General features: G+C 33.3%; 1 long non-coding RNA gene across 7 annotated transcripts in view; it reads right to left on the reverse strand.

Moving 5' to 3' along the window:
- Window positions 1–843: 843 nt before the first annotated feature.
- Window positions 844–7500, reverse strand: part of LOC119190804 — a 6678-nt gene continuing 21 nt past the window's right edge. The window contains exons 1-4 of one of the 7 annotated variants that reach the window (XR_005113145.1): window positions 3820–4116; window positions 3129–3227; window positions 1745–1868; window positions 844–1224 (exon numbers count right to left, since the gene is read on the reverse strand). This is a non-coding gene — a long non-coding RNA (uncharacterized LOC119190804). Of the gene's footprint in view, window positions 1225–1744; window positions 1869–2521; window positions 2775–3128; window positions 3228–3556; window positions 3576–3625; window positions 4117–7315 lie in introns of those variants that run through there. The other 6 variants (XR_005113148.1, XR_005113144.1, XR_005113141.1 and 3 more) reach the window with 6 other exon arrangements.

Genomic DNA, 7500 nt, shown 5'->3' on the forward strand with positions numbered 1-7500 from the left:
TATTGTCGTCGTTGTGTGTGTGTGTGTGGTGCGGGTGTGTAGTATGTATATAAATCAATACGCGAACGTTCGCATGAGAGCGATAATATGTAAAAATTTCATTACACGAACTTCTCTAACGAGATGTGTGTGTGTGTGTGTGTGCTGCGTACGTACGTGTGTTCATTATAAAACAAAAATTAATGTTGCATGTGCACATGTATTACCACCACCATCACCATAACAACCACGACCACGACAACAACATCATATATTAAAATTAAAATAAAAAAAATTATCATTACGCGAACGTTTGCTTCACAAGTCATTACGCGAACGTTTGCTACACAAGTCATTACGCGAACGTTCTCGTTTTTCATTTTTTTGCATAAATTGAATTACAGCATTCCCCCCCCCCCCCTAACAATTTTGTTTCTTATTATAAATTGTATGTCAGACGGTTAGGGTGGGTTGGTGGGTTGGTTGGTTGGTTGGTTGGTTGGTTGGTTGGGTGGTTGGGTGGTTGGTTGGTTGGTTGGTTGGTTGGTTGGGTGGTTGGTTGGTTAGGTAGGTAGGTACGTAGGTAGGTAAGTTGGTAGGTAGGTAAGTAGGTAAGTAGGTAGGTAGGTAGGTAGGTAGGTAGGTAGGTAGGTAGGTAGGTAGGTAGGAAGGCAGGAAGGTAGGTAGGTAGGTAGGTAGGCAGGCAGGCAGGCAGGCAGGCAGGCAGGTAGGTAGGTAGGAAGGCAGGCAGGTAGGTAGGTAGGAAGGAAGGCAGGCAGGCAGGCAGGCAGGCAGGCAGGCAGGCAGGCAGGCAGGCAGGTAGGTAGGTAGGTAGGTAGGTAGGTAAAAAATAAATTTTCACAATTCCGTTTAGTAACGATTCGATTCTGAACGTGCGATATAATATTTTTTATTTATAATAATTATAATTACAAGGTAGGTACACAATAAAAATATATAATTTTGAAAACATTCAAGTTACGGTACAGCGCCATCTATTACAGTTAAACTGGAACATTTTAGATAATAAAATTTTCACAGGTAAAATTGTTTTTAACTTTTTCTATATAATTATTTATAAATTATTATAAAAAGAAACCTTCACCCTGTACATATATAGTGTGGCGTTTAAGCATAACGTTGAGGAAGCGCCGCTGGCGTCTGGTGCCTGGTCATAGCTGGTGGTATGGCTGGTGGAAACTGGAAAACTGGACGATGAGATGTGTCTGCGATCCATACTGCATCCTGTAATATATTGTACATAATCTTTATCTCAGAAATTGGATATGTTTATATGTATGTAACCTGTCAGAATTCACTGAAATGGCTCATAGATGTGTTGAAGTAGATTGTTTAAATTAAATCTGTATAACATCGCATTGGTTAAAACTGTTATGGTGTTATAATATATGTATAAATAAATAAAATAAAAAAAATACACATGTGTAATAATAATAAAACAAATTATTATTAAATAATCATTTCCCACGGGTGCAAATATATTTTTGGGACAAAAAATAACATAACATCCTTTTATCTGTTAACTCAAGCCGGAGATCATTGTGTACCCCTATGATAAATCTCATTAAATACCATATGCAATAACATATGCATTTATAAATGTAAATATTGGTAAATATATACTTATATTTTTTCTTTTTCATTTTTTGTTTGTTTCATGGAGACATTGTTATGACTGCTATTGAAATAATATTATAATATGAGTAGAGAGAGAGTAGGTAAATAATGTTATTTAAAAATGTACCTAATTGACGACAGTAGATAGTAGACGGTGCCGGTACGGGTGCACAGTTATGTATGTATGTATGTAGGTACTCGCATAAAGGTTGAGAGGGCCCGGGGCCGGTGGTCCGCACACTTCTTGCATCCTGTAAAATATATAAATTATAATATTATATTTATTGATACATTAGGTAAGTTTACATAATATATAATGCAATAATTGAGTTGTAATATTGTTTAAAAAGTAAGCAAGCATTGATGATAATAATAATATTATTATGTACACACATGACAACATAAAATTTAATTAAATAAATTAGTAACTCATATAAAATACAATTATTGCATTGTACAGGTTGTTGGTGCAATGGTCAATCTAACTACATGGACGACATGTTTGTGTTGTCAACAATATAACAACATAATTAATTATTATTATAATCATTCGAAAGAGACCATAAATATTGAAATTTAGTCCTGTTGAGTGTGTGCGGGTGCGTTTGTGTGTGTGTGTGTGTGTGTGTGTGTGTGTGTGTGTGTGTGTGTGTGTGTGTGTGTGTGTGTGTGTGTGTGTGTGTGTGTGTGTGTGTGTTGTGGGTGTTGTTGTTGGGTTTGTGGGGGAATGGTATTTAGTACATGTATGTAGATATATTGTTATGTATTGTATTGGTGTATATGGTGGAGAACGTAGAAACGTTATGGATAAACAATAGACAGGTAATAATATAATACATATATTATAACTTTGTGGATATTAAATGATCTAGTTAGTAAGTATACACAATAAGTGGATAATTACTAGTAACTGATTAACTACTGGATGGCCAATGCAGTCATTCCACTGCACTGCACTGCATTGCACTGGTTGCGTGGTGATGCCTTTTGATTGATTGGGCCTTAGTATTAGGTATGTAGGTAGGTAGGTACATGTGTCGCATTTTTTCTGTGCCTACGTACATAAATAAAATGGTACATAAAATATGGTATCATGATGATAATAACATTATTATCATGATACCTACATAAATACATAATATAAATGATTGAAGTATATAATATTAACAAAAACAATGGAATATCTACCCCTCCTATATTTTTAAATATTGAGTAAATAACTTTAACTATAGGTAAGTACCTACTATAATGTAAATTAGGTACATGATTACTGAATAAATCTAAATGATCGATCGAGTTCTACAATTAATATATCTATTATATTTACACTTGTCCAATAAATATGAACGGCGTACCTACATATAGGTACTTACTTGATGATTATAATTAAGTAAGTTTATTGTTTTTTATTTTTCTTTTTTTTTTGCTTACTTTCCATATTGGATAAAACACGATCAGCAGAATAATTATCATTAATTACTTATATAATATATGTATATAAAAATGAATACCTATTTCCCCGCTCGGTCGCGCCATCACGCGTGAACGGCTGGACCGATTTCACTATTTTTATATTGTTGTTGTGTGTTTGTCATTGTCAGGAGAAGGAACTTATGAAAGAATAAAATTAAGGAAGTTGAGCGGAACGTTAGAAATATTTTAATAAAAGTTAATTTCAGAGATTGTCAAAATGCGCGCCGCAAATTATTCATAGTTAGTTAAACGACGACGGGACAACGTCGGTCGAGTCACAACTAGTAGGTATATTATAAATGTATGTATTTATGTATGATATTTTTGTGGATAAATAAGCTACAGTCTACTTACTACTTAATTAAGTACATACAATATAAGTAGGTAGGTACAGTTACTTTCACGAACAACATGGAAAAAGAACAAACCAAGCATTATATTTTAATAACATCATATAGGTATCTACCTAGATATCGTAATATCAATATTATTATAATCACAATAATTAGTATACTGTAAGTAACTTAGTGATTACCTGTCTACCTTCAGATTTAAACTTACGATAAAATTTGTATCACACGAACACGAACACACACAACATCCAAAAATAAATCCTAATATTATTATTTCACTCACTACACTGATCGGGTGCAACTTGCAAATATTATTATTCGATATTATACTACTTATCATAATGTTAGTTAGAATCATTATTATCAATAAACATACAAAACTTAATTGTTTTCACTGGATTTAACATTTTAAGCGGCCCCAAGTATGCAAGCAAGTTCTTGGCGTTCTTGGCGAGTAGTTAGTAGTTATACAGTTTAAACAAACACACGTTTTATTCGTAAACAATATGTAAATAAATACAGTACATTATAAACGAGTCATGTTACATACACGCAACACAATAATAATAATAATATAGCTTCATTTTTTTTACGGGCAGGATGGCGCGTAAACGTATTTTTTTGTAAGTTGTGCCTACTGCCTACCTAATGCCACCACTACTATTAGGTTGGCAATAACGAGACATTTATAATCTTAACGCTATTCAAATATAAAATTGTTATTTAATCACACAATAATGTTTCAATTTAATACAAATTGTTACTTAATTAATATTTTTCAAAATATTAAAGAGAGAAAAATATATATATAATATTATTATAATGTACTTATCTAATATAAATCGCAAAAAGTGTGAGATGCCGGAAGTGAAATGAGCGAGCGATCTCTCGACCAATTACGGGCTGCTTCTAGGACTGTGCAACGGTAAAGCGGATTTACTCCGGACACCGGAGATTTTCCGACACAACAGGAAACGACCTACGTATGTACCTTTTTATATAAAAAACCTATATCGTTCGGATCCGTAATTATGTTCAAATTTAATAAAGACAAAAGGCGTGAAAAAAGAGCCCCAAAGATTTTTTTATCGTGTTCAATTAGTATTTATTGTATTACGGTTAGTGTATTATGCGCGCTACGCGCGCGCTTGTGTGCGTGTGCGTGTGTGAGTGTGAGTGTGTATGTGTATTATATAGGTACATACACAATTCACGGTATCCGGAGATTCTTCTGTCTCTTTAACTACGTATCAATGTCCCAACACTGTCTGTCTGTCTGTCTGTCTGTCTGTCTGTCTGTCTGTCTGTCTGTCTGTCTGTCTGTCTAACTGTCACCCGCCCGCCCGTACGGCCCGGCGCGGCGCGGCGAGATGGAATCCAGTGTTGCCATATTTACCAACTTTTAGGTAGATCTACATACTTCGCCCTCAGTCTATTTTTCAACACAAAATTTTCAACGCCATTATTGAATATTTTTTTTTACCTTACTAAAGGATGAGGTGGTATAGCTTTGTGACTTAGGTCAACGCGCGAATAATATAAAAAAAAAAAAAAAAAAAAAAAATATTCACGATTGACAGTGGACATTGATTGATATATATTGTATTTGACATTGACACTTTCTTACCGCATTCGCGCGGCATTCGAGTGGAAATCTATTTGTTACATTACATCAAAATATTGAATTGTATGTATAATATATTTTATTTTCTTTCTGTTTTAGTTCCGTGAATCAAGTTCCTCTACATTCATTGGAACGTCCCCACCCAGCCCATGCAGTCAGCACCATGTTGAAGAGCTTACCAAATACTATTCCCAAAAAGTTTTGTTAATTGCTCAGTTTGAACTTAATAATTTTATGAAAAATATTAAGTACCTATGTATTTTTATAACCATTTAAAAAAAAAAATTAAGTATCATTTTTTTCAATAGGTTTAGGAAATTTTAATAATATAAGTAAGTGAACTGCAGCAATGAGTTGAGAGTGCAATTTCTCAGATTCTTGTAATTATTTATAGTATTTAATTACATTAATTGTAGGAAAAATTTTGTACAACAAGTTATTATGAAATATTCTATTGTCCTCAAAATTTGTGTAGAAGAATATTTTGTTGTGACAATGAAAACTATCTTGATATTTAAAGTGTAAATATAATAAAATATACATTATTTACATAGGAAAATATATATTCTATTTATTATAATTGTGGTCATCCTGCTTGAGAGAGAGACACCTGCAGGTATTGATAATTGCACGGGTTCTTCTCATATAGATATGATGGTCATTTATAATAATAATATTATGTTGTTTGTTTCCTCCATTAGAACGCTGTAATATAAAAAAAAATATTGTATTACCTACAGTTACTTAACAATAGTTATAAGTATAATGTGAAATTGTACCAATGGTAAAATAATATAGTCATACAACAATAATTTGAAACTGTAAATATCAATTTAATGTGTTGTAAGTCCATCAGTATACAATCAGTGTACTTATATGAAGTTTTTAATAAAGATGTAAAGAAAGATAATTTTCAAATTCAAATTATATTTATTGTGGTACACAGGTAGGATTAAGGTGGTGCATACATTTACTTATATTACAGTACAGCTATGATCAATTTAAAATTCATACAGAAGACAGAATACATTCTATACATATTAACATCATCAAGATGATCGTTCAAACAGTAATAACATTTGTCATGCAGAATTTTAAATAATTTATTTTTATAATCACTAATGAATTTAATAATATGTCTCTGATTGGTTTTGGAATTTTTTTATAATTATGTCAGGAATTAAGTGAAATACACTTTTAGGTATGTGATTTTTTTATATATATATATATATTGTATGTTTATATTGTTAATAAGTTGTATGTTCTATATCCGATAATGGTATCTTCTCTGAACCTTTCATGCAGAGGATTGCTGTTTGAATTATAATAATTTAGTAATTAATAGTAAGGCAGTATAAACTAATGGTAAATTAAGTTGTCAGTTGTATTTGTAGTTTTTTAAACCAATTAAAACTGTAATGTAACTTTAGTCTATTTATTGCCTCATTAGTTGACACACTAATTTCATATTTATGAAAGGGAGGAGAGTATGTATTAATTGTGAAGATATTTCTCAAAGTAAATTAATTTTTTATTTCTATTAACTCTAATAATTAATACTTAGTACATTACCAGTTGACCCTTGGTATTGCAGGCATCCTTCCTCATTGTTTGATGTTGTGCACTTTGTGGCTCATTAGGAGGTAATTACATTTTTATATGGGTACAATATAACAAGCACTAACATACCTTGCAAATGAAATTCACAAGTCTCAACTAAAAAAAAAAAAGAAATGATCCCTTTATCTATAAATCAAAATTATTTCAATAGATTTTAAACTTAGCTATTTATGTAATTAAGTACTTATGTATTAAATTACCTTTAAACGGGCGGCTAATTAATTAAATTAAATATACGATTGTATATTTTATTATCGATTTGTGTCTCACATATTGGGGGTAGGGGAGGGATGGAGGGGGGGGGGGGGGTGAAGGTTCTGCTATTTGACACGTAGTTCGTCCCCCCTCTCTCCCCCGTGGGAGATGCCATGGTTCCAAGGGCGTGGGGATATCAGGATATCAAGAAGGTAGGAGGGGAGGCGGGGGCGGGGAGGGGGGGGGGGGGGGGGGGTGTTTAATCGGTTTTTGCGGGTTTGCTTGTTTGCTGGGGTGTGTGACGTCTAGCACTGGGGTTGGTAATTTCTTCACAGTGTCTTTACAGTTGTGGTTCGTGTACTGGGGAGGTCGCGACTTTTTTTTTTTTTTTTTTTTTTTTTTTTTTTTTTTTTTTTTTTATCTATTTTTTTACCTTCCGTCAACGCATGCGCGGCCGCGCGCGCTGGTCGCGTTCACGAACTGGTACCGCATGTGTACGTGCGAAGCGGGCGTGCGCGCATGCGTCTCGACGTGTGCGCGCATGTCTTGTCTGTCATGTACACGAAGAATTTATGATGATGATGATGTTACTTGTGAATTATTATCGTCGTATTTATA

The sequence above is a fragment of the Manduca sexta genome, chromosome 5 (assembly GCF_014839805.1).
Source record: "Manduca sexta isolate Smith_Timp_Sample1 chromosome 5, JHU_Msex_v1.0, whole genome shotgun sequence".
In the NCBI taxonomy this organism is placed as follows: Eukaryota; Metazoa; Arthropoda; class Insecta; order Lepidoptera; family Sphingidae; genus Manduca; species Manduca sexta.